Raw genomic sequence first — 27,220 nt, 5'->3', positions numbered from 1 at the left:
ATAAATGCATGAAAAATGCTCAACCTCATTGGCAATCAGAGAGATGCAAATCAAAACTACCCTGAGATTTCACCTAACTTCAACTAGAATGGCAATCATTAAAAAATAAATAAAACAGCAACAGATGCTGGCGAGGATGTGGAGAAGTGGGAACTCAAACGTTGGGGATTGCAAATTAGTGCAACCACTTTGGAAAACAGTATGGAGAATCCTCAGAAGAATAGGAACAAATCTACCATTTGATCCAGCAATACCACTCCTGGGTATCTACTCAAAAGAAAGGAAACCAAACTACCCAACTAATGCATGTGTATCTATGTTCATAGCTGCACAAATCACCGTAGCCAAACTATGGAACCAGCCAAGATGTCCATCAACAGATGAATGTATTACAAAACTGTGAGATATGTACACAATGGAATTTTACTCAGCCATTAAAAAAACCTCAATTACACCATTTTCAGGGAGATGGATGGAACTGGAGGACATTATGCTAAGTGAGATTAGTCAGTCACAAAAATAAGAAATCAGATCCTTTCCCTAATATGTGAGAGCTATGGAGAAGTGGGTCATAGGAGGAGCTCTTGATGAAAAAGGAAATCCTATAGAGGAGCAAACAAGACAACCTAAAGGAGGAGAAAGGAGGGGAGAAGAAGGAAATTCTCTAAAACACACAAAGTACTTAAACATATCGAAGTCAACCACTAAGCCAAGCAAGGGAAGGAGGTATGGGGAGGTATGGGGTGGCAAGTGGGTAGGGGTTAAATCAGTGTTGTGTACATGTATGTACACACAAATTTTTTACTCCAATTTGATGTATGAATATAATGCACCAATAAAAAATTAAAAAATACATTTACTTGCTAGGTGTAATGGTGATCATCTGTGATCCTAGTACTTGGGAGGTGGATACTGGGAGATTTCAGGTTTGAGGTCAGCCTCAGCAACTTAGCAAGACCTTGTTTAAAAAAAAATAGGACTGGGAGTGTAGTCAGAGGTAGAATTCTCTTGGGTTCAAGCCCCAATAATCCATGTATGCTTGCGCGTGTGTGTGCGCGCACACACACACACACACACACACACACACACACACACACACCATATACATATTTACTCATTTGTTCAACTCTAGTATGCATATAACGGTCTTGTGAGAAACTAGTTTATTAACTAAAATATGTAGCATTTGTACAGTTCTTTTTTTTTTTTTGCCTTACAATGTTCATTTAAAATGCTATTTCCCAAGGGGATTCAGTTTGGTCCTTTTCCTCCCCATTCACTTCAGTGTGGTTATTTTATTCATTTGTGAAATAATTAAGTTCATTTATTACAATTTATATTCCATTTTAGTTTTCCCCATTATTATGGTTGATGTCTCACATTTACAAACAGTAAAATTCTCTGTGGCATAGAGTTTTATGGGTTTATGGATAAAGTCACATACCTGTCCCTATTTCATGACTTAACATGGTTTCACCACTGACAAAATTTCCTCCTGCTGACCTCTTTATTTTTATTTTTTTTTAAACAGAACTAGGGATGGAACCCAGGGGCATTCTACCTCCAAGCTACACTCCCAGCCCTATTTTTTATTCTTTATTTTGAAATGGTGTCTCACTAAGTAGCTGAGGCTGTCCTTAAACTGAGATCCTCCTGTCTCAGCCTCCTGTCTCAGCCTCCCAAATGCCGGGATTCCAAGCATGCGCCACCACGCCTGGTTCCTGGCCTCTTTTGTAGTTCACCCTGCCCTATCCCCATGCCAAGCCTCTGGAACCTTTTATTTGTTTTCTGTCCATACAGTGTTTCCTTTCAGATGGTCATATTAGTGGAGTGCACGAGTCAGCTTTTATAGGCTACCTAGAATGTAAAGAGAGGTTTACCTTGGCTTGGTTCTGGGGGTCCAAGTTCAAGACTGGGAGGTTCTGTTGGTTTGGATCTGCGGTGAGGGTGGTACAAGATAATAGGAGGTTGTATTGGGGTGAATGCTCCTATCAGGAGTCATGGGGTAGGAGGCCAGTGACCCAGGACATCTCACTAGGCCCCTCTGGGTAAAGGTCTAGGGCCTTCCAGGGGCACTGCCCTGGGATCAAGCTTTTAAGATGTGGCCTTTAGGGGCACTCTCCTATCCGGCCACAGCATGGAGTGATGGAACTCATAACCTTTTGGTTCCTGCTTCTTTCACCTAGTAAAATGTGCTTACTATTTATATACTCTCATGTGTATCCGTAGTTTCTTCATTTTTACTTTGGGGCACTGTTCCAGTCAGCGGATTTATTACAACTTTTCTGTCCATTCTTTGGTAGAAAGACATATGAGTTGTTTCCAGTATTTAAAAAATTTATTATTATTACTGCATTGAAGTTATGCATCATAATGAGGTTCACTGTGTTAAAAAACACATGTACACAGCTCTTTGTCAATTTCCCTCCACATCCCACCCAGTAATCCCTTCTCTCTCCCCACACGATTCAGATTGGTAGTAACACCCTCACATATTGTCATAGTATTATTTGAACAGTTTCTTTCTTCAATCCTCTCTCTTCCAGGTTACAAATAAGGCTGCTGTGAAAAACGTGTGCAGATTTTTTAACTTGTGTTTTCATTTCTCTAGCATAAACACCTAGCAGAGAGGTTGCTGGAACATGTGATAAATGTATATTTATCTTTATGAGATACTGCCAAGCTATTTTCCAAAGTGGCTTACCATTTTATTTTTCTACCAGTAACATGGGAGAGATCCAGCTGTTCATATTCCCACAGCACTGGGCATTGCCAGTATTTTTATTTCAGTCATTCTAATAGCAGTGTAATGATAGCTCACCGAGGTTTTAAACTGCACTTCACTGATGCCTGGCGGTGTTGAACATCACATCAAATGCTTATTTCTCATCGTCTTTGGGGAAACGCTGTTCAGACATTCTGCCTTTAAAAAAAAATAGTGTTGTTTTATTTTCTTATTTTTTTGTTAAGAGTTTGTTGTATATTTTAGATGCAAGTCTTTTGTCAGATCGATAAAGGATAAAGGGTGGTGAGCTGGAGTAAAGGCCAGGGCTAGCAGGTTTCCCGTACTTCTAGGTCAAGATTGATATGTGATTCCAAAGAGGGATTGAAAACGGGCCAATCAGGGTTCACATCTAAGGACCAATTGGATCCAAGATCTAAGGACCAATCAGAAGAGTTGCCAGGATATATGTAGAGCGGAAGCAAGGAGAGAAGCATAGAGTAGTCTGAGCTACAGAGTATCCATGGCAGCAGGAGAAAAGGGCCTGTGGTGGTGGTCGGAGTAGCGGTGGCAGCAGCATGAGCTTGCAGAGTTGTAGCACCAGAAAGCACAGTAGCAGCAACAGAGATGTGAAGGTGCTTCCTTGGCAGCGGCAGTAGCCAAAGCCCAGGGGAGCACCAGGACATCAGGACTGTTTCAGACCCCTATCCTGTGCGGAAGGCCTGCTGCTTTCCTTTTCTCCTGCTGTTAAATGCTATCCCCTGATCTCTGTGTGATCCTAGGCTAAATTATTTTGGCTCTTGGAGACAAGAGTGGAAATAAACTACAGGCCCAAGGCTAAAGCCTCCTTGCCCCTGCTTCAAGATGTATAAGTTGTAAACATTTTTACACAGTCTGAAGCTTGTTTTTTCCCCCATTTAACTACTGATTTTTGAGGAGCAAAACATTTTAAGTTTTAATAAAGTCAAATGCATCAATGTTTAACTATACGGATGGTGCTTTTGGTATCATCTAAAAAATCTTTGCCTAGCCAGGCATGGTGGTACATGCTCATAATCCCAGTACTTGGAAGGCTGAGACAGGAGGATCACAGGTTCACAGCCAGCCTTGACAACTTAGTGAGGCTGTGTTTTTTTTTTTTTTATTTGGGCTGGGATGTAGCTCAGAGATAGAATGCCCCTGGGTTCAACCCCCAGTACTACATGATAAATAAATAAATAAATAAATAAATAAATAATCTTTTTAGAACCTAAGTTCACATAATTTCTTCTTATATTTTCTTCTGAAAATTTTACTTCTAGAGTTATCTTTTGGTCTATTATAGTTAATTGATCTGTATGAATTGTGGGATAAGATTGAAGTCAATTTTTATTGTACATATGTGATGGACATTCAATTATCATGGAAGTATTTGCTGAAAAAAGTATGCTTTTCCCATTAAATCACACTGAAAATTTTGTAAAAATTCAATTGACCATAAATATAAGGAACAGAACTATTTCTGTACACTCTTCTGTATCTCTACATTGTCTTGGCATATTAGTCATCTTCCTGTCACTATAATAAAGTACCTGAGGTAGGTTACTTTCTAAAGAAACAAGGTTTATTTTGGCTTATGGATCTGAAGATACAAGGTCAAAACAGCATGATTCAGGCTCTGGCAAGGGTGTCTAATCCCATCATGGTGAGACTGTGCATGTGTTTTCTCTGTGTGTATTTCTGTTCTTCTTGTAAAGTAACCAGAACTCAGTCATGGTGTTCCACCCTCATAACAGTGAAATCTGGTCCTGGGCTGTAGAAAAAAATTGATTAATGATTTAATCTCTGTACAGGTTATGAACTTACTCAGGTTTTCTGTTTCTTCTTGAGTCAGTTTTAGAAGTTTGTGTCTTTCTTGGAAGTTACCCATTTCATCTATGTTATATATTTTATGGATGTACAATTGCTAATATATTCTTTTTAATTATTTTTATTTCTGTAAACTCAGTAGTGATGTTATCTATTTTGAATTACTAAAATTATTCCTGAGTGAATTATTAATTTACTAATTATGATACAATTACTAATTCTGATTTTAGTAATTGAGTCCTTCCTATTTCTTGATAAGTCTAAAGATTTGTTAATTATGTTGCTTTGGAGATCACACTGAGCAACAGAATTTATAGTACTCTAGTTTAGATTAATAGAAACTTAAGTTCAGTAGTATAAAAGCTTTGCTTGTTTAGAGCTTCATCCCTTATTGTGTTACTTTGCCTTGCAATTACTTCTTTACACACTGTAGGCTCATCAACCCCAATCTATAATATTATATTATGATTTATCTTTTAAATAAAATAAGAGAAAGAAAATTACATTTATACTTTCCTTTATATTTTACCGTGTTGCTACCTTTACCAATGCTCTTTATTTTTGCATGTGGATTCAAATTGCTGCATGGTATCCTTTCATTTCAGCTTGAAGGACAGATTTCTTGTTGAGCAGGTCAATTGCTGATTCATTTTCCCAGTTTTTATCTGACAATATCTTAATTTCTCTTTCATTTTGAAGGATAGTTTAAATAGATATAGAATACTATTAAGTATTTTTTCTTCATCCCTTTGAATTTGGTATCACACTGATATCTAGCTTTTATGGTTTCTGATGAGAAGGTTGTTAATCTTACGGTAAGTCAACTTCTTGCTGTTTTTAAGACAATCTCTTTGTTTTACATACATTTGATTATATCTAAATGTGTATTTCTTTGAGTTTATACTACTTTTTGTACATTGACCTTTTTTTTTCCTATTTTGGTTCATGTTTTCCATCAAATTTAAGAGGTTTCAGTCATTATTTTATCAAATATTCTTTCCAATATTTTCTCTCTTTCCTTACCTTCTGAAATGCCCATGGAGTATATGGTGCTATGCTTGATGTCCCACAGATATCTGAGGTTTTGTTTATTATTCTTTTCTTTTTGCTTTTTGTTTCTTAGAGTAATCTAAATTGAACTATCTCTAAGTCCCCCCTCTCTCTTTCTATTTCTTTCTTTCTTTCTTTCTTTCTTTCTTTCTTTCTCTCACTCTTTCTTTCTTTCTTTCTTTCTTTCTTTCTTTCTTTCTTTCTTTCTTTCTTCTTTCTTTCTTCTTGTGGTGATGGGGATTGAACCCAGGGGCATTCTACCTCTGAGATACACCTCCAGCCTGATTTTTTATTCTTTATTTTGAAACAGGGTCTCACTAAGTTGTGGAGGGCCACACTAAGTAGCTGAGGCTGGCCAGAACCCTCCTGTCTCAGCCTCCCAGGTTCTGGGATTACAAATGTGCACCAACATGCCCGACTTCCTCATTCTTTCTTTCACATTCTCTAATTTCCTTCTAAGCCTCTTTAGGAGACTTTTCATTTAAGCCGCTATATTTTCAACTGCAGAAGTTTTATTTGGTTCTTTTAATAATTTCTATCACTTCTTTGACTTTCTCTCTTTGGTGAGGTATTATTCCCATACATTCCTTTATTTTAGTTGCAATTTCCTTTAGTTCTTTGAACATATTTAAATTAGTTGATTTAAAGTCTTTGTCTAGTTAGTCCAATATCTGTGCCTTTCAAAGGCAATTTCTACTAACTGTTTTTTGAAAATGAAGAATACATTATTTTGGTATTTCTCATATTTGAAACTGTCAATTAAAAAAAATGCCATGAAGTAACTCTGGAAATCAAGATTCTGCCCTACCCCTATATTTGATATTGTTGCTGTTTTTTGTTTTTGTTGATGAGGTAGGTTTAGTTGATATGGGTTTGTTCATTAACTCCTCTGAATTAATTCTATAAAAGGGCTCTGTGCTTATCCATGCAGTTAATAACTGCTTTAGCCTTCAGTTCTTGCTTTGTAGAGGTTCAGATCAATCAGAAGTGACACACCAGGGTCTTTTTAGATCTTTTCTGAGTATATACATAACCCTGAGCATGAGCACAGCCCTATTCCAGAATTTGAAATTGAAGTAATATATTGGAGATTTTCAAATCCACCTGTAGACAGTTCATTATTCAACTTTTAATTTTTTAGGTTATTTTTTATTCCAAATCATATTCCAGTTCTAATCACTCCTCAGGCAACTGCAATGTTAAATAATTTCAAGGATTACCCCACCCAAAAAATGGCCCTAAAGAAAATGCTCTTTCTGCTGGGCCTGATCTGAGTAAGGTCAAATAAAAATAATTCTTGCATGTGGGATCTTTCAAGAAACCATCAGACAAGGCGAGTGATGACAATTTTCTGGGCATGGGGTTTTGAAGGAATGCCAACCTTTTCAGTGAGTTCTGACCAACTTATCTCATTGTGATTATGAGCTGTTGATCTTCAAAGCTACCATAAAGCTAAGGAGAGGAGGATGGCAATAGAACGACTGAAAATGTCAGAAAATTCATTGTCTTTTACTGAGGCTCAAGTGTTTTTCTTTCTTGAATAAGTGATCTCAGATTATTTCAAGCTTTTGGATGACTTCCAGAGCTGTGAAAAGCTTATTTGGACACTTTTGGTTAGTATTCTCATGATTTTTGTGGGGAAATATTTGGAGGTTCTTTATTCTTCATTCCCATTTTTGCCACCCCTATTTTATTTCTATTGTATAAGTTATCACTGCTTACTCTAGTGATTGCAATATACATCTTGATTTTAAGTATCCTACTTCAGATTAATAGTGACTTTCTTTCTTTCTTTCTTTCTTTCTTTCTTTCTTTCTTTCTTTCTTTCTTTCTTTCTTTCTTTTTGTGTAGTACTGGGGATGGAACCCATGGGCTTTGTACCTCCAAGATACATCCCCAGCCCTGTTTTTCAGTCTTTTTATTATTGAAACAGGGTCTCACTGAGTTGCAAAGGGCCTCACCAAGTAGCTGAGGCTGTCTGCAAGCTGTGATCCTCTGGTCTTTCTCTCCTGAATGCTAGAATTACAAGCATGCATTGCCACACTCGGCCTTGACTTACTTTCAATACTATATAGAAACTTTGCTTCAATATAAATCCACTTTCTTTTCTTTCCATTGTACATACACATATGCAGTTTGTATCTTATATGTCCCCCAAAGGCTCATGTGTTAAAAGTTTGGCCTCCAGCTAATGGTGCTGTTGGGAGGTGGTAGAACCTTTAGAAAATGGGGTTTAATGGAAGGAAGTTGGGCCACTGGGGATGTGCCTTTGAAAGGGATATTGGGACTCCCATCTCTTTTCTCTGCTTTTCAGCTTCTACCAGATCAACAGCTTTGCTTTATCATTGCTCTCTGCTATGCTTTCTGCTATAATGTTTTGTCTTATAGCAGGCCCATTAGCAATGACTATAGACTGAAATCTCTAAAACCATGAGCCAAAATAAACATCTTTTTTTTTAAGTTGGTTTATCTCAGGTATTTTTCACAGTGACAGAAATCTAACACACACACACACACACACACACACACACACACACACACACAATCATTCATTCAAAATATACATAACATATATATAAGTATATATGTAATTTATGCATGTTAAATATACATTCACTTGATAGTATATATCTATATCTATCATACCTATTTTTCTATTTGTCTAGTCTATGCATATTTTAAACCCATCAATAGTTGGCAGCAAAGCTTCTATTTTTCTTTACCTGATAAAACTACCTAGATGATCAGACTCGAAGAGAGACTGACCAGCAATAAGTCTGCAGACTCCTAGTATTCTTTCTCCAAAGTCCTAGTAGCTTTTCATGACTAAATATCCTTCCATTTATTGGTTGCCTCTGGTGAGTTTCCAAAGTCACAAAATCATTGTTTTAAACATTTTCATCTAGTTTTATACTTGTTTTCTGGGGGAGAGGATTTGCCATGTTAGACTGCTATAATCAGAAGTTACAACTCTTCATGGGATATATTATTTTCATCTTTATTAGATAATGCCAGTTTGCTTTTCAAGTTACCTTTGTCAATTTTTCTTTCTACCAGCAGAGTTTGAGAATTCCCATTGCTCTCTATACTTGCCAATACTTGCCCTTATTGGGGTTTAGAATGTCTTTTATCAGTTTAAGCTGACTCTGTGGCTGACCTTTTCATTCACTCAAGGCTACTCTTAGATGAAGAGATTTAAATGTAATGAAGAAAAATGAATCAGTCTTCCTTTTCACCAGTGATTTGTAACCCAGGGTCATGAAGATAATTTTCTGGTATTGTCTTCCAAAACTGTATTATTTATCATATTTAGGTCTACTTGAAATTGATTTTGTGTATTTACTTCCCTCCCTCCCTCTCTCCCTCCCTTCCTCTCTCCTTTCCTTTTTTCCTTCCTTCCTTCCTTCCTCTTCTTGTTTCTTTCTTTCCTTTTCTATGTGGATGTTAAGCTAACTTAGTCTTTATAGAGAAGATTGTGTTTTCCCTACTACTTTCACTTTCAAGCTTCATATCTGCAAATTTGTCAATGACTGTCAAAATTGATTTTCTTGGTATATTCATGTTCAAGAGAGTGTATACAGATTTTTCAATTTATCTTCTCTTCATAATTGATTGAAGACACTTTTTATTCATTTAAATTTCAAAAATTTCTGTCACATGAAGATAGACAGGTAGTCACAGAAATCCTTTTAAAATGGCCTGTAACTAATAAGTAACTTTTAATAAAGTCGAATAGCCAGAGGTACAAATAAAACAATTATTAAATTGTACTGCTAACATAATATTGCATTTTAAAAATTTATTGTTCAGTTTTAAAACTGAAGTTTTATAGTTTAAAAAGAATAAATTTTCATTTTAAAGATATTAATACAAGCCTGGCGTGGTGGCTCACGCTTATAATCCCCGTGCTTGGGAGGCAGAGACAGGAGGATCGCGCAGGTTCGAAGCCAGCCGCACTGGCTTAAGAGACCCTGTTTCCAAAAATAAAAATGTATAAAATAGGTCTGGGAGTATAGCCCAGAGGTAGAAGGGCTCCGAGGAACCCCAGTACCACAAAAAAAAAGATATTAATACAATATTCTAGAATACATTATATGTGAACTAAGATTTGCATTTGGCAAGCACAAAAACCTCTGTTCTCTGTCTCACTGTTTTGAAATTTTAAACACTGATAAAAATTTCCATGGAATCTCATAGTATAACATTTAAATAATTTAAGTTCTGTTTCCTTGTTCTACAGCCACTATATTATCATTGTTTATTTTGAATCTACTGTTTAAACAGAGGAATATGTAGAACCACAAGGAATACAAATAGCAATTTTGAATGCTTACAAATTTACCCTTGAAACAACTCTGTTACTGATATTTTCAAGTTAATTTTCCTAGGGAATACAATGTTTTCTTTTTCTTATCTAAATTAAAAATATTAGGCATTATGTACATACAGCAAAATTCTCTTTTGTATAACCACCACTGTGATCAAGGTAGGGAAAATTCCATCAATCTCCCTGGCCTACTTTTCAGTAAAGCTTTCTGGAGATCTATTTTCTGTCCTTATAGTTTTTCTTTTTTTCAGAAAGTCATATAGATGGGATCACACAGCAGGTAGCTTTTTGAGTCTGGCTTCTTTAACTCTGAGTGATTTGAGATTTCTATGCTTTAATGTATGTCAATAATATTTCCTCTATATTGCTGAATAATATTCTATTAAAGCTGTATATTTCATACACTCCTGTAGTTGAGACATATGTATGTTGTCTCCAGGTTTTGGCAATTATCAATGAAGTATAAAATATTTCACATGCAGGGTTTTATGTTACTATAAAGTTTTTATTTCAGTTCAGCAACTGTATACAATGAGAGATTTACTACTGAGTACTTGATATCTTTTGATGAAGTAAATGCATCTTTAATTTTTCATATTCAAATTATTTATTGTTGGATAAAGACATAAAATTGAGTTTTGTATGGTGGCAATATTTTCAGATACTGAGAAGTGGTATAGCTAGATCATATGGTTGTTCTATTCTTAGCCTTTTTAGTTCTTAGGTTCCATTTCTAGTCTTTTGAAAAACCAAACTGATCTCCATAGTGGTTGTACTAATTTTCAATCCCACCAACAGTATCTAAGAATTATCATTTCCCAGCCGGGTGTGGTGTCTCATGCTTATAATCCCAGCATTCGGGAGGCTGAGACCGGAGGATCACAGTTCACAGACAGCCTCAGCTACTTAGTAAGGCCTTCTGCAACTTAGTGAGACCCTGTTTCAAAATAAAAAATAAGGCTGGGATATAGCTTGGGGTTAGAAGGCCCCTGGGTTCAACCTCAGTACCACACACACATACGTATTAACACAAAAAAATCTGAGTGCTGCTGGGCATGGTGGCGCACACTTGTAATCCCAGCATTTGGGAAACTGAGACTGGAGGTTCACAGTTTGTGGATGGCCTCAGCTACTTAGTGAAGCCCTCTGCAACTTAGTGAGACACTGTTTCAAAATAAAGAATAAAAAATAGGGCAGGGGTGTAGCTAGGAAGTCAAATGCTCCTGGGTTCCATCCCCAGACCCATAAATAAATAAACAAACAAATAAATAAATAAATAAATAAATAGAAAGAAAAAAGAATTACTATTTCCCCACATTCTTGTCAACACTTATTATTGTCTTTATTTTCCATGATCACCATTGTAACTGTAGTTAGATGGAATATCAATGTAGTTTTGATTTGCATTTCCTTGATTGCTAATTATGTTGAGCATTTTGCTAAACTTAGTATTTAAGTTTAATAATTTAACAAGTATTCATTTGGATTTTTTTTTTTTTTTTGGTGGTACTGGGGATGGAACCCAGGGGCATCCTAGCTCTGAGCTACACTCCCAGCCCTATTTTTTATTTTTTATTTTGAAACAGAGTCTCAATGAGTTTCAAAGGGTTTCACTAAGTAGCTGAGGCTGTCCGTGAATGATGATCCTCCTGTCTCAGCCTCCCAAATGCTGGGATTACAAGTGTGCACCACCATGCCCAGCTCACTTGATATTCTTATGTATCCAAATGTTTGCTGAAAATTCTGTTTCTCAAATTAAAGAATGTCCTTTTTTAACTTTCAAATAATTTAATTTGAACAAATAATATTGATTTTTTCCTCATACCTTGGTCAGAAGCCTCAACATGGACATGCAGAAGGGGAAGAGTTGGATTATTTTATTTTATTTATTTTATTAAAAATTTTTTTTTTAATTTTTGGTGGTACTGGGGTTCTTGGAAGCCCTACTACCTCCGGGCTACACTCCCACGGGCTACACTCCCAGACCTATTTTTTTTTTTTTTTACTTTTTATGTGGAAACAGGGTCTCTTAAACCAGCGCGGCTGGCTCCGAACCAGCGCGATCCTCCTGTCTCCGCCTCCCAAGCACCGGGATTACAAGCGTGCGCCACCACGATTATTTTAAATTGGATTATTTTAGATTAAAGAATTTGGGGTAGTTGTTGTGGAAGTATGACAGAGTGGGGGGAGTTTAAAATTCTGGCAAAAGAGTGATGATATAATGAAACACAACATTGAAATTAGGCAGGGAAACAAAGAAAGGAAGAAGAGAGGCATGTGTGAACCTGAACAAAGTAGCGGGTCGATGGATCAGAAGACACAGTGAGGAAAAAGACCAAGCATAGAGTAAAGGAATGGAACAGAAAGAATACTTGATTGCAGAGAATAGGAGAATAATTTTCATCCTGGCTCCATGTTAAAAATGTCTGAGAATCTTTAAAAAGAAACAGATAGCTGGGTGTGGTGGCGCACGCTTGTAATCCTAGCATTTGGGAGGCTGAGATAGGAGGACTGTAGTTCATGGACAGCCTCAGGTACGTAATGAAGCCCTTTGCAACTCAGTGAGACCCTGTTTCAAAATAAAGAATTAAAAATCAGGCTTGGGGTGAAGCTCAGAGATTGAAGAGCTCTGGGTTCCATACCAAGTACTGAAAAAAAGAAAAAGAAAAAGAAAAAGAAAAAGAAAAAGAAAAAGAAAAAGGAAAAGAAAAAGGAAAAGAAAAAGGAACCGATGCCCGTGTCCCACTAAAAAGGCTAGGGGAGGGAGGTGTTTCTTGGTGTTGGAAATTGGTGACCACCTGGTTGTAGTGTGCGGCCAGGGTGGAGAACCCCACACTGGACAGTCTGATGTCTTGATTCAAAAGCACAGCATGAAGGATAAAGATGCACCAAGAGATGACTACAGGTGGTTGAGGTGGGATGCAGCCTGAACCTGGACGTTCTGAGCATAAGCGTCTAGAGGAGTTGCATGGACATGCATTTCTATCCGAGTCACTCAAGAGGTGCATGGACATGTGGTGGGAGCACTCACTCCTTGAGGAGTGAGGGAAATTGACACGAGGTTGAAATATGACAGGAGAAGTAGAGCACTTACAGAATTGTAGATAAGAAATGGTCTGGAAACAACAGTGAACTTGGAAGAGGACAACTTTGACTCTGGGGTCCTGTGGCCAGGTAGGTGTGGGAGAAAGAGCAGCCCCCAGCTGAGGTGGCTGTATGAGAAACCAACTCCCAGAGCAGATTTTGCATCTCCTGAAAGTTAGGAGGAGTGGGAAAGAGTCAGCAAATACCAACCAGTTTTGTGGGTTTCTAAACTGGTTTAGACACCTATAATTGTATAACTGATAATGCTTATATTTAGATGTTATGGCTGCCAGATTTCTTACAGCTAAATCTAGGGCTCACTCTCTGAAGTACATAGACCTTCATGGAGTTCCCACACTAGGTTCAGTTTTTGATTTTCTACCATTATTTAAAGCTATACTGAATTTTGAAATTTTGGGGATGCTTATATGTATTTTGCCCAAAGCCTGTGTTTTATAGTTATTTTTATTCATTTTAATTATTCATAATAATGGGATTTATTGTTATATATTCATATAGGCACATAACATAATTTGGTCAGTTTCATTTTTTAGTACCCCCCTTTCCTCTCTTCTTCCCTCTCCCTCTACTTTACTGATCTTTCTTCTGTTTTCATAAGATTTCTACTTCTTTTTTTTCTGTTTTTTTAATCTCTAGCTTGGCTTTCTGAGTCTGCCTCATTTCACCTAAAATAATGCTCTAATATTATATTTTCCTGCAAATGACATAATTTTATTTTTATGGCTGAATAAAATTCAGTTGTGGATATATACCTCTTTATCTATTTATCTATTGATAGATACTTTCTATGCTTCTCTAACTTGACTCTTGTGAATTGTGCTGCGATAAACATCTGTATGCATATATCCCTAAAGTATGTTTTAATTATTTTGAATAAATACTGTGGAGTGGTATAGCTGGGTCATGTGATGGATCCATTCCTAGTCTTTTGAGGAACCTCCCTACTGATCTTCATAGTGGTTGTACTAACTTACAATCCCACCAATAATGTACAAGTATTCTTTTCCCCCATATCCTTGTCAGCATTTATTATTAGTATTATTCTTGATGATCATTATTCTAATTGGAGTAAGATATAATCTCACTCTAGTTGTGATTTGCATTTCCCTGATTGCTAAAGGTGTTGAAACAGTTTTTCATACATTTATTGGCCATTTATTTTGTCTTGAGAAGTGTCTAATTCATTTGTCCATTAGTTAGTTGGATTATTGTTTTTATGGTAAGTTTTTAAATTTAATATAATTTAAATTGGTGCATTGTATTTATACATCATAATGGGGTAAAAAAAAAAAACTTGTGTAGGCATAAATGCACACATCACCCAGCCCAGTCCCCACTTCACTCCCTCCCCATCCCTCCCTCTCATGCTTGGATTAGTGGTTGAGTTTGGTATGAATAAGTACATCATGCCCTTTGAAGCATTTCCCTCTCCCCACCTGTCATCCCCACAGCTAGGTTGTCTTATTTGCTCCTCTATAGGATATCATTTTTTACCTGGAGTTCGTCCTATGACCCCATTTACCCTAGCTGTCACATATTAGGAAAAGCATCTGATTCCTTACTTTTTGTGACTGACTAATCTTACTTCTCATAATGTGCTCAAGATCCATCCATTTTCCTGAATATACCACAATTGTATTTTTTTTTATTATGGCTGAGTAAAATTCCATTGTGTACATATTCCAGAGTTTTGTAATCCATTCATCTGTTGATGGACATCTTGGCTGGTTCCACAGTTTGGCTATGGTGAATTGTGCAGCTATGAACAGAGATACACATGCATTAGTTTAGTAGTTTGGTTTCCTTTCTTTTGGGTAGATACTGAGGAGTGGTATTGCTGGATCAAATGGTAGATTTGTTCCTATTCTTCTGAGGATTCTCCATACTGTTTTCCAAAGTGGTGGTTGCACTAATTTGCAATCCCACCAACAATTTAGTAGAGTTCCCACTTCTCCACATCCTCACCAGCATTTGTTGTTTGTGTTTTGAATGATTGCTATTCTAGTTGGAGTTAGGTGAAATCTCAGGGTAGTTTTGATTTGCATCTCTCTGATTGCTAATGATGTTGAACATTTTTTCATGCATTTATTGGACATTTGAATTTCTTCTTTCATGAAGTGCCTATTTAGTTCACTTGCCCATTTTTTGATTGAATGATTTTTTTTTTAGTGTTGAGTTTCTTGAGTTCTCTATATATTCTAAATATTAGTCCTCTATCAGAGGGGTAGGTGGCAAAAATCTTCTCCCATTCTGTTGACTCTCGATTGAGGTTCTTGACAGTTTCCTTTGCTGAACAGAAGCTCTTCAATTTCATGCAATCCCATGTATTGATTTGCCTTTTGGTTTGTTGTGCCTTTGGGGTCTTGTTCAGAAAGTGTTAATCTGTGCCTAAGTGTTGCATTGTTGGACTTATGCCCTCATCGAGGAGCCTTAAGCTCTCTGGTCTAATTTACAAGACTTTGATCCATCTTTAATTGATTCTTGTGCAGGGTGAGAAAGTGAGATTAATTTCCAAGTTTCTGCATATGGTTAACCAGTTTTGCCAACACCATTTATTGAACAGGCTATCTTTTTTCCAGTGTATGTTTTTAGCTCCCTTGTCAAAAATCAATTGGTTGAAAGTGTGTAGACTTGTTTCTGGGTCTTCTATTCTGTTCCATTGGTCTATGTATCTGTTTTTGTGCCAGTACCATGTTGGTTTTATTACAGTGTCTTTGTAGTATATTTTAAAGTCAGGTATTGTAATTCCTCCTGCATGGTTTTTGTTGTTGAGAACTACTTTGGCTATTCTCGGCCTTTTGTTATTCCAAAATTTAAGGACTGATTTGTCTATGTCTGTGAGGAATGATCTTAGTAGTTTAATGGGAATTGTATTAAATCTGTAGGTCACTTTTGGAAAGATGGCCATTTTAATAATATTTATTCTGCCAATGCATGATTATGGAAGATCTTTCCATCTTCTATGATTTTCGATTTCTTTTTTCAATGTTTTATAATTTCTTTGTAGAGATCTTTTACCTCCTTAGTTAAGTTTATTCCAAAGTATTTTTTTTGTGGGTGATCTTGATTGGAAGTATTTTCTGACTTTTTCAGTGTATTTATGGTGGATATAGAGAAAAGCTTCTGATTTTTTAAGATTGATTTTGTATCCAGACACTTTGTTGAATTTGTGGATCAGTTCTATAAGCCTTTTGGTTGAGTTTATTGGGTTTTCTAAATATAGTATTATGTCATCTGCAAATAGTGAAAGTTTGGGTTCTTCTTTCCCTATTTTTACTCCCTTGATTTCCTTTTCTTGCCTTATTGCTCTGGCTAGAGTCTCAAGTACTATTTTGAAGAGAAGTGGTGATAATGGACACCTTGTCTTATTCCTGTTTTTAGGGGGAATTCTTGAAGGTTTTCCCCATTTAGCATGATGTTGGCTGTTAGCTTATTGTAGATTGCCTTTATGATGTTGAGATATGTTCCTTCTATTCCAATTCTCTGCAGTGCTTTTATCACTTTTATCATAAATGGATGTTGGATTTTATCACATGCTTTTTCAGCATCTACTGAAATGATCATGTGATTTTGTCTTTGGTTTTGTTTATATGATGAATTACATGGATTGATTTTCGTATGTTGAACCAGCCTTGCATCCCTGGGATGAATCCTACCTGGTCGTGATGTATGATTTTCTTTATGTGTTTTCAAATGTGTGTTGCTAGTATTTTGTTTAGTAGTTTTGCATCCAAATTCATCAAGGATATAGGCCTGTAGTTCTCCTTCTTTGTTTGGTTTTGGTATTAATGTGATTTTGGTTTCATAGAATGTATTTGAGAGACTTCCGTTTTTTTCTATTTCATGAAGTAGATTGAAGAGTATTGGTCTTAGCTCTTCCATAAAGGTTTTATAGAATTCAGTTGGGAAACCATCTGGCCCTGGGCTTCTCTTTGATGGTAGGCTCTTTATTGCTGTTTCAATCTCTTTGATTGTTATTGGTTGGTTTAAGTGTTCCATGTCTTCTTGACTCAGTTTAGGAAGGTTGTATTTATCTAGAAGGTTGTCAATTTCTCCAGATTTTCCATTTTGTTGAAGTGTAGTTTTTCAAAGTAGTTTCTGATAATCCTCTGGATTTCTACACTGTCAGTAGTAATATCTCCTTTTTCATCTCTTATCTTCATAATTTGGGTTGATTCTCTCTTTTTTTAGTTAGGTTGGCTAGTGGTTTGTCAATCTTGTTAATTTTTTTAAGAAACCAGCTTTTTGTTTTGTTGATTTTCTGTATTTTTTTTTATTCTCTACTTCATTAATTTCTGCTATGATTGTAATAATTTCCTGTCTTCTACTGGCTTTGGGATTAGATTGTTCCTGTTTTTCAAGGGTTTGAGGTATGTGGTTAGTTTTTTTATTTGATGATTTTCTGTTTTTCTTATGTGAGCACTCAGTGCTATAAATTTTCCTCTTAATTCTGCCTTCAATGTGTCCCAGAGGTTTTGATATGTTGTGTCTTTATTTTTGTTTTTTTCTAGATATTTCTTGATTTCACCTCTTTCGTCTTCTATGACCCATTCTTCATTCAGAAGTGTGGTGTTCAGCCTCCACATGTTCATGTGGTTTCTTTGGGTCTTTTTGTAGTTGATTTCTAACTTTATTCCATTATGGTCTGAAAAGACACAGGGAAGTACATCACATTTTTTAATTTGCTAGTGTTCATTTTATGTACCAGGATGTGATCGATTTTGGAAAAGGTTCCATGAGCAGTTGAGAAAAATGTGTACTCCACTGTAGTTGGGTGAAATATTCTATATGTGTCCAACAGGTCCATTTGATTAATGGTGTTCTTTAGTTCTGAGGCATCTTTACTGACCTTTTGTCTAGATGATCTGTCTAATGGTGTAAGAGAAGTGTTGAAGTCTCCCAGTATTATTGTCTTGGGATTTATGTGTAGTTTAATGTCACAGAGTGTTTGTTTTATGAAAGTAGCTGCACCTATGTTTGGGGCATAAATGTTGATTATTGTTATTTCCTCTCGTTGGATTGTTCTTTTTACCAGTAAAAAGTGACCTTCTTTGTCTCTTCTAATTAGCTTGGTCTTGAAGTCTACCTTGTCTGATACCATAGTTGCTACTCCTGCTTGCCTTCGAGTTTCATTGGCATGGATTACCTTGCTCCCTCCATCCCTTTACCTTAAGTTTATTTCTATCTTTACTTGTAAGGTGTGTTTCTTGCAAGCAGCAGATAGATGGGTTCTGTTTTTAATCCATTTTGGCACTTCATGCCTTTTTATTGGGGAGTTGAGGCCATTTACATTCAGTGTGATTATTGAGAGATGATGTTTAACTCCTAACATGTTAAGATTTTATTTCTGTTTGAAAGACTCTTTGTTCTTTTTTGCTTAGTTGTCTGCTGGATGAAAGTTCTTGTTTCTCTGGTTCTGGTGTGTATTACTTATTTCTTCTTTGTAGTTAATCTCTTTGAGTATTTTCTCTAGGGCTGGTTTTGAAGACATAAATTCCTTCAGCTTCTGTTTGTCATAAAAGCTTCCTATTTCCCCATCTAATTTGAAAGATAGTTTTGCTGAGTAGGAAATTTTTGGCTGGAAGTTGTTTTCTTTCAGAGTTTGGAATGTGTTACTACAGGCCCTTCTGACTTTCATGACTTGTTTTGGGTAGTCTGGAGTGATTTTAATTTGTTTGCCTCTGAATGTCACTTGTTCTTTTATTTTCGTTGCCTTTAAGATTTTTCTTTGGCTTCTACATTGTTCATTTTGACTATTATATGGCATGGGGAACCTTTTCTCGGATCTTGTCTAAAGGGAGTTTTGTCTGTTTCCTCAACCTGTGTATCGACCTCGGGCTCTATGTTTGGAAATTTTTCTGCTATTATTTCTTTGAAGAGATTGTTAATCCCTTTGGTTTCACCTTCTTTTCCCTCGTCTATGCTTATAATTCTGAGATTAGCTCTCTTAAAATAGGTCCATATTTCTTCAATATCCAATTCCTATTGATGAATTGTTTTTTCTATGTTATGAACTATGCGTTCATTCTTGGAGTGATCATCTTCTAGTAGTAAGATTCTATTCTCCATATGGTCTAATCTACTGTTTATAGTTTGAATTGATGCCTTTACTTCAGTGATTGCATCCTTTATTTCTTTCAGACTCTCTGAAATCTTTTCTAAAATCCTGAATTATTTCTACAGTTACATTCCTGACTTGATCTTCTGGAAATCTCTGCATTTCTGCGTTATTAGTTTCTGAAATTGTGGAGTTGTGGAAGCTCAGTTCTCTGTTGTTGTTCCTCTTTCCCATGATTTCAGAAGTTGTGCCTGTTGCTTTTGGTAGATTTCTTTTAGTCTTGAGGTGTCAGCTGGTATATTGAAGGGCAAGTTGTGAACAACAGTGAAGGTTGAGTAAGGAGAAAAGAAAGAGAATAAATGGAAGAATAGGGTAAGGTCAGATAGGGTTGAATAGTATGAGTATATGCGTTTGTTAAAGTAGTATATACTAGAGATCAGAGATAGAACCAATGTATAGTTTCTGGTATTGTGATATGAATTGGATTCAATACAGGACTAGGGAGTGATAAAAAGAAGAAAAAAGATAGATGAGAGAGAGGAGAGAGTAGGTTTGTACATGGAAAGAAGCTTGGGAAAGGATTTGGTATGAGGGTTAAAAACAACAAAAACAAACACAGCAAAACAAAAGTCATATAAACAAAACAAAAGACCCACAGACCCCTTCAAAAAAAAAAAAAGCAAAAAACAATTAGGTATACACACACACACAAGAAAAGAATGAAAAAAACTGAAAGAATTCCCCCAATGAATTGATGCAACACTACAAACAGATTCAACAGTCTCTCTCTATGTAGATACCGATTGCTACAGTGACCTTTCCCCCTGTGAGTCTGATTCTCTGAGTCTTTTCAGTCTATGCAGATGGATGATATCAATGGGGTTGGAATTAATATTGAGTGAAGTTCACCCCCCACACTTTCCACAGATGTGGGGCCTAGGACTTTCCCTGCCTCTGTTGACAGTGTATGCTTCTGAAACCAAACTCAATGTAGGGGTCTCAGTTCTACACAGCTCGGGCTGGGTTATTCTGACCTCTCCCTGTTCCCCACAATTGAAATGTCTGTGGTGTTCCCGACAATCCTGCTTGTTGGGTTTAGAGTTAAGCATAGGATTCCTCCTATGCTTTCCACTGGTCTGAGCCTGAGTCGGTCTGAGCCTGAGTCAGTCTGGACTTCTGATATGATCAACAGCAGATCCCACTCCCACCTTCTCTGAGTTCTTCTCCACTTTACCAGGACTTCATTTATTATGCTTTGGATCTCTGGGGTGTGTGTGGTCATCTCCACTGCCACCGGTCCTTCCCTGAGTTGTATCACAAAGTCTCAGACCAAGGGAGTTTGTCGCAGCTGTGCCAGACTCTGAGGTCGCTGGGTTGGGGGCTTTCCTTCAGGGAACTGCGATTAGGGTGTAGTAATTTCTGCCACCCCTATTCCTGCACTGCTTTGAGCTGCAAGAACTCAGACCCAGAGAGTTTATCAAAGCTCGTTGTGTCCCTGTGGATGCAATGCTGGGATTTCTTCTGTAGTGGCCACCATTTCACTTATGATTGTAGTGGTGCTGGCACTTTTGCTGAGCTTTTGTGGGCATGGCTAACTCACCGGCTTGCTGGCAATATGGTGTCTCTGCCACACCCTCGGCAGTAAGGCTAGCATATCTCCCTTCTGGTTTGAACCCCACTCTGAATCCTTGGAGATGGTGATGGGCTTGGTCACTGAAACTTTTAGCTCATCTTCGTGCTGAAAGAACTGCTGAATTACATCTGCCTGGACTGCATCTGGTCACTTCAGCTCCTTATGTTCCCTGAAGTCTGATTCTGTGAGTCACGGTGGCGTTGGTGTGGTGCACCCCTGTCACGGTAGCGGGCCGCTTTCTTTTTGGCTTCTCAGATTATTCTAGTCTTCCTTTTTTCGGTCTCTTATATTTATAGCTTTTATTTAATTATTGATAGTAGTTTCTGACTCTGTAAGGTGTTATTTTTGCCACTTTGGAGATCGAGTGTCAGCAGTGTTGATAGAAGCTACTTTACTCGGTCACCATCTTCCTCCCACCTTATGGTAAGTTTTTTGAGTTCTTTACATATTCTAGATATTAATCTTCTGTGGGAAAAGCAGCTGGCAAAAATTTTCATCCATCCCACAGGCTCTCTCTTCACACTCTTTAACTATGAAACTTATGTTTGATACATGGAGAATTATAAATTCACAGAATTATGTAGATAGCAAATGATTCATTAGATCCTTTTTCCAATAACTACTCCCCCAGAACATTTAACATAGTAATTTGTTTGTTATCGTTTTTCCCAAATACATTTATTATATGAAAGAAACACATTTTAATTTGAGCTTATTTCTCTTATATTAATAACAAAACATTTTAAAGCAAGGAAAAAGAAATAAAAAATTATATAACTTCTTTATATTAAACAAATAATCTAATGTTTGATAAAATAGAGCAATTTTCTCCCCTTTATTTCTGGTTAGTACATCTGGTGAGTTTTACAGTAAAAACTGTTCCAAAGACTTGAACATGTTATGCTGTAGACTCTGAAAAAGAGGAAAGGGAATGTATTGATCTGACTTTCACTACTATAAGGAAATAACTGAAACAGGCTACAGTATAAAGAAAAGAGGTTTGCTTAGCTTATAGTTCCAGAAGAACAAAGCCCCGGAGTCTCATCTGGTGATGGCCTTCATATTGGCCAATTAAGGAAACATAACACTTAAAGGATACATGTGATTTTGAACTGGAACTTTTTGCCCTGAAGGTTTGATGAAACTTAAAAGGGATCTGAATATTAAATGACAGAAATAGATCAGTGTTAATTTTCTAATTTTGATGGTTTTATGGAGGTTATATTTGAGAATAAAGAGTTGGGGGGTTGTGAGAAAGAAATCTTTCCCAACTATTATTTAAATAAGGTGACCTTAAAAACTCAGAAACATTTTTAAACACCTAGTCTTGGCACAGGTGCATGTAGAGCTGTCTAAAAGATTTTAGAAAATATTGGAAGATTTGGAGAGTTTTGTTCTTGATGTCAAGTGAAGAGTAGATGAAGATTCAAAACCTGACAAGGCATGACTTGGATATTCAGTTGTTCTGAGTGTTGCATGTGTTTGATTAAAAGTTCAGAAGAAACCAAGGCCATGGTTATGAGCTGGGGCTATGGCCTTCATAATTAACTAGTCTTTCTGAGCTTCTCTTTTGTCTTTTGTAAAATGGGGGCAACAATATCATCTATCTCATAAAGATGGGATGAGAATTAAATAAGATAATGCATTTAGAGAATTAGGCATTGTGCCTGGCATATATTATAAACTGTTTATAGATGTCAATTTGAAAAAATAAAGCTTTCACTTTGATCTCAGTCAGTACATGATGTTACTCTAATTGTAATGTGTTCATGTCATCTCTCTTTTAAAAGATAAATTCCTTAAGGATAGAGAATCTCTGTTATTTCTCTCAGTGCCAAGTACAGCAGATGCTGCAGCTGGTTGCTTTTGTTAACTGGATCTATATTGTCACAAACGTCACAGGCATGGTGAAACTAGCATGCTTAAAGAAATTCACTAGGAAACTGCCTATAACATGAACTTTACTATCTGATTTCACAGATCCTCTGTCTTTATTTGCCAGTTGCCATTCTAGTTTCCCAGTAGCCATTTGAGTTCACAAACAGATTTATTACTTCCTTGATGCCTAGAGGTGTATTTTGGGTGCTGAAGACATTTCTTTTTCTGGTTTCATCTTAGTTGTGTAGCATGTGGTGAAGCGAGTGTTTCTTCGGTAGTACTTTCTGTTGCAGTTCTCATTTCCTTTGGGAATTCATAGTGGTGTCTGGCTGGTGGAGATGCGAGGTGTTTCTTCCCTCCCCCCTTCTTTATAGAATGTTCCTTTGGGACATTTTCTAATTTTGAGGACTTGTGGGGTTTTGTTTGGTTTTTCACCAACACATGTAATCACCAAACCCCAAAGCAGAAGCATAAAGAACTGGGCAAAAATTCTCAGAGTGGTCCTTAAAACCGTAAGCATCCTGGGCAATTCTGTGACTGCTCTTCTCATCCCTACTCAATTGGCTCTTCTGTGGTTTTGAATTCTGACACACCTAGCACTCATCACTCCAAACAGCTGGGGAAATCCTGTTTATAAGAAAGAGGGCAGCTGGTGCCTGCCAAAATCATTCCCAGGCTCAGTATGGAAGGCAGGCTCAGAGGTGGAGGGAGAATAGGATGGGAAAGTTAGACTAGTGAAGAACACATCCTCCTGCAACCTGCTTCTTGGTTCAAATATAGCTAGTAGAAACAGAAACTATGGTGGATGTTGTTTTCTATGATGAAGACCTACACCATTAAGAAAGCTGGCTCAGGCACTGGGATCTGTCTTCTCGAGTGTCCTAGCTTTTCAGTTGCCTTAGTAACACTTTACGTTACAAAGCTGAACCCAAATTCTGAAACCTAGTGAAGTATTTTGGCTGTGTATTTGATTCATGGCATCCTATTTTCTTGCTAAGGAGGGTCCCATTGGTCTTTTAAAAATAATATCTCATGCTCTAGTTTTACCTAAAGATTTCACAGCTCACTGAAGTCATTGGTGCTGTCTTCCAAACTATATCCTTAAATGAAAAAGTGATGTATAATATGGTTAAAAATCACAGAATAAAAGAATATAAGAAAAGAAGTCTTTCTTCTCCAGACTTCCAGTCCTCCATTGCTACCAGTTTGCTTTGGATCTTTCAGTAATTTTCCTTGTATATAGGAACATATATGCAATGATTCATCTGTGCATGCTGATTTTTATCTTGCTTTTTGCACTCATTGTTTCTTACTGTATAAACTCATCTACACCTACCTCATTTTTTTTTACAGAGGGTAGGCCTGTCTTTTGCACCTTAGCTTAAAAAAACAATAAGAAACCCATTTCAGTTCATGCCTCCTCCTCTGACCAGCTACCAACTGCCTCACCTGGGAGAGGCCTCATGTGGTGTAATTACAGTGGCCCTGGGAACCTCTCCCAGATACACAACATTTTTTTCTTCCTGGCATTCCCCAGGCCTGTAATTCTCTAATTAGACCTACAGCCCTTTGATTTGAGCTTTGCTCATCTGCTCAAATGCAAATATTCCTGGGAATCTTGTGTTCTTTTTCATCCCAGTCTTAGAACCAATGAATTTCTCAAGTTCTTTTCTGGGAACAAGTAACTGTTGAGAGAGAAAGATGGTCCAAGTTGGGAGCCTTGAAAACCAGGGGTGAGGGGTGAAGAGGGATAAAGGAGAGTGTGGAGCCTCTATTTAGCTCACTCCCCTGTTATTTTCCATAGTCATGTGCCTGTCCCTTGAGGACACTGATTGTGCATAATCCCGTAAAGGGAAGAGAGGGTCCACAGAGGCTTTCTCTTCTATTTTTTATTTACTACAAATAGTCTGTACATTTATGGGTCTGAAGAGAGGAATATTGGATACATAGTCTGCTCTTTTGTGTGTGTGTATGGTACTGGAGATTGAAGCAAGGAGTACTCTATCTCTGAGCTACACCCCCAGCCCTTCTATATTCCATTTTGAGACAGGGTCTCACTAAGTTGCTGAGCCTGGCTGCAAACCTGAGACCCTCCTGTGTCAGCCCTCCAAGTACTGGGATTACAGGATGTGTCACCACACCTAGCTCATAGTTTACTCTTGAATGGCCTTTATCTAGGAAAATACCAACAGGAAAAAGGATCTCATTGAAAAAAGGTTATGATTTCTGTCTGGAAAAATGAAGTACATAACATACTCTGTGTGTGTGTGTGTGTGTGTGTGTGTGTGTGTGTGTGTGTGTGGTATGGTATTAGGGATTGAACCCAGGGCAGTCTACCTCTGAGCTATACCTTCAGCCCTACTTCATTTTAAATTTTGAAACAGGGTCTCATTAAGTTACCATACACTGACTTCAAACCTGTGATCTTCCTATCTCAGTCTCCCAAATACTGGGATTATAGGTGTGTGCCACTGTACCCTGCTATAACAATTTTTCACATATGTTTATGCTACCATTTTTTGAGAACTTACTGTATTCCAGGTATTGGGTTAAAAAGCTCTGAATAGTCATTTATTTATTTTTGTGTAAGCCTTATAATAACCTATTGAAATGGAGGGAAGACCTGAATAAGCCCTCTAGTTTCACTTGCTTTTAGTTACTTTAAGGTGACTTTGAAAATCACTAACTTGGGGATTCATGCAGCTGGGCAATATATTGCTAGTTCCCCACTAGTCTTGCTGTACATAGCCCCTCTGATGTTTGGATCATGATAATAACATGCCTCAGGTGCTTTTCAAGAATTGGAGGATACTCTTAATCTACTCAAACCAGTTGAAACCAGTAACACTTCACTTGGGCAGACAGGTGACCTTTTTCACATCAAAGGGCCCAAAATTCCCCTTAGAACATGCTTATATTACATTTTTAATGCTTTTATTGGTACACTGTAATTCTGTATCATAGTGAGGTTCAAAACAATACAAACATACATGTACACAGCACTTGGTATGTTTCCCTTTGGATCTAACCTTAACATCACAATTTTATAAACATGTATTCTATGAAGATTAGTTACACATGTGCAGACCACTGGTTGCTTTGCTTTTCTCCATACCCAGTCACTAATGCCTTGATTTATCCCATAAAAACTCCTACATCCTATCCTTGGGGAGGCAGATCTGAGACCTGCTCTCCAATCTCTGCCTCATGAATAATTTCTTTTGTGCAAAACTTACCAATTCAATGATTGTCATACTGTACACAGGGAAAAATGGACCTCATTCAGTAACATTATGAGGTAGGTATTGTTACTCTTACGATACCAATAAAAATACTAAGGTTTAGCATGAGGTGTGCAAGGATTGAGTTGGGATTTGAATCTACCTCAAAATTAGGAACTTCTGTTCTAAGGTTCTTTTGACCTGCTTAGGTTGATGGAACACCTGGCTTGGGAAGTGTTGAATGTGGGGCAGGTGATAAAGGGCAGAAAGAGAAGAACCATGGGTTCTCTCTCTTTTTATTTCTTGGTTTGTACACAGGGGCATTCTACCTCCAAGTTACACCCTTAGCCCATTTGATTGTTTATTTTGAAATAGGGTCTCATTAAGTTGCTGAGGGCCTCGCTAAGTTTCTGAGGCTAGCCTTGAACCTGTGATCCTCCTATCCCAGCCTCTTAAAATACTGGAATTACAGGTATACACTACACTACCATGCCTAGCTCAGACCATAGATTCTTTTATGGCTAAATTGCTGGATAAGAGGGTGCCCTGAACAGGCCAAACCAAGGTATGCATAGAAAGAAGGGTAGAAAACCAAGAAGAAAATGTCCCCAGATGAAGCAGAAGCAGCAGAAAGGATGCAGTGTGGAGGGCCACTATGTTAGCAAGTACAGAAATGGAAATGCTAGTTATTAACATTGTTGAGTTTAATCATGAATATGTTAGCTTTCTGTTACTATAATAAATGCCTGGAATAATTCATATATGAGGAAAAAAGGCTTCTTTTGGCTCACAGTTTTAGTTTAGGTTCATGGTTGATTGACCACATTGTTTTGGGGCCTGTGGTTAGGTAGTAGCACATCATGGCAGGGAGCTTGGGGTGGAGCAAAGCTATTCGCCTCAAGGTGAAGCAAAATGAAAAAGAGACCAGGGTCTAAAAAAGGCACACCCCTAATGATCTAAGACTTCCCATTAGGCCCCATTTCCCAAGAAGTACAACATCTTCCACTAGTAAAGTTGAAGACCATGCCTTTAACACATGGACCTTTGGGAGACATTCCAGACACAAACTAAAGCAGAAGGCACAGTGCCGATCTAAGAACATTTCATGCTTTAACTCAGTTAATCTTCATGATACGTTAGTCTTATACGTGGGTGCTTCAGTTATTCACATTTCACACAGAAGAAATGAAGAGAGAGAAAATGTACAGCTTGCTCCAGATAAAACAGCTAGTGAGTGTCCAGGTCATAATTTGAAAACAAGCATGGGCCTGTGCTCTTACTTCCCTGGGCTCTGCCTTCCCTATACAATTTGTTTGTACCCTCTTCCCCTCTTTTTTCATCCTGCTAAAGTCTCTTATAAAAAATATGCTTTGTAAAA

This window comes from Muscardinus avellanarius (genome assembly GCF_963383645.1).
Source record: "Muscardinus avellanarius genome assembly, chromosome: 14".
In the NCBI taxonomy this organism is placed as follows: Eukaryota; Metazoa; Chordata; class Mammalia; order Rodentia; family Gliridae; genus Muscardinus; species Muscardinus avellanarius.
Note: the sequence above shows the minus strand (reverse complement) of the source record.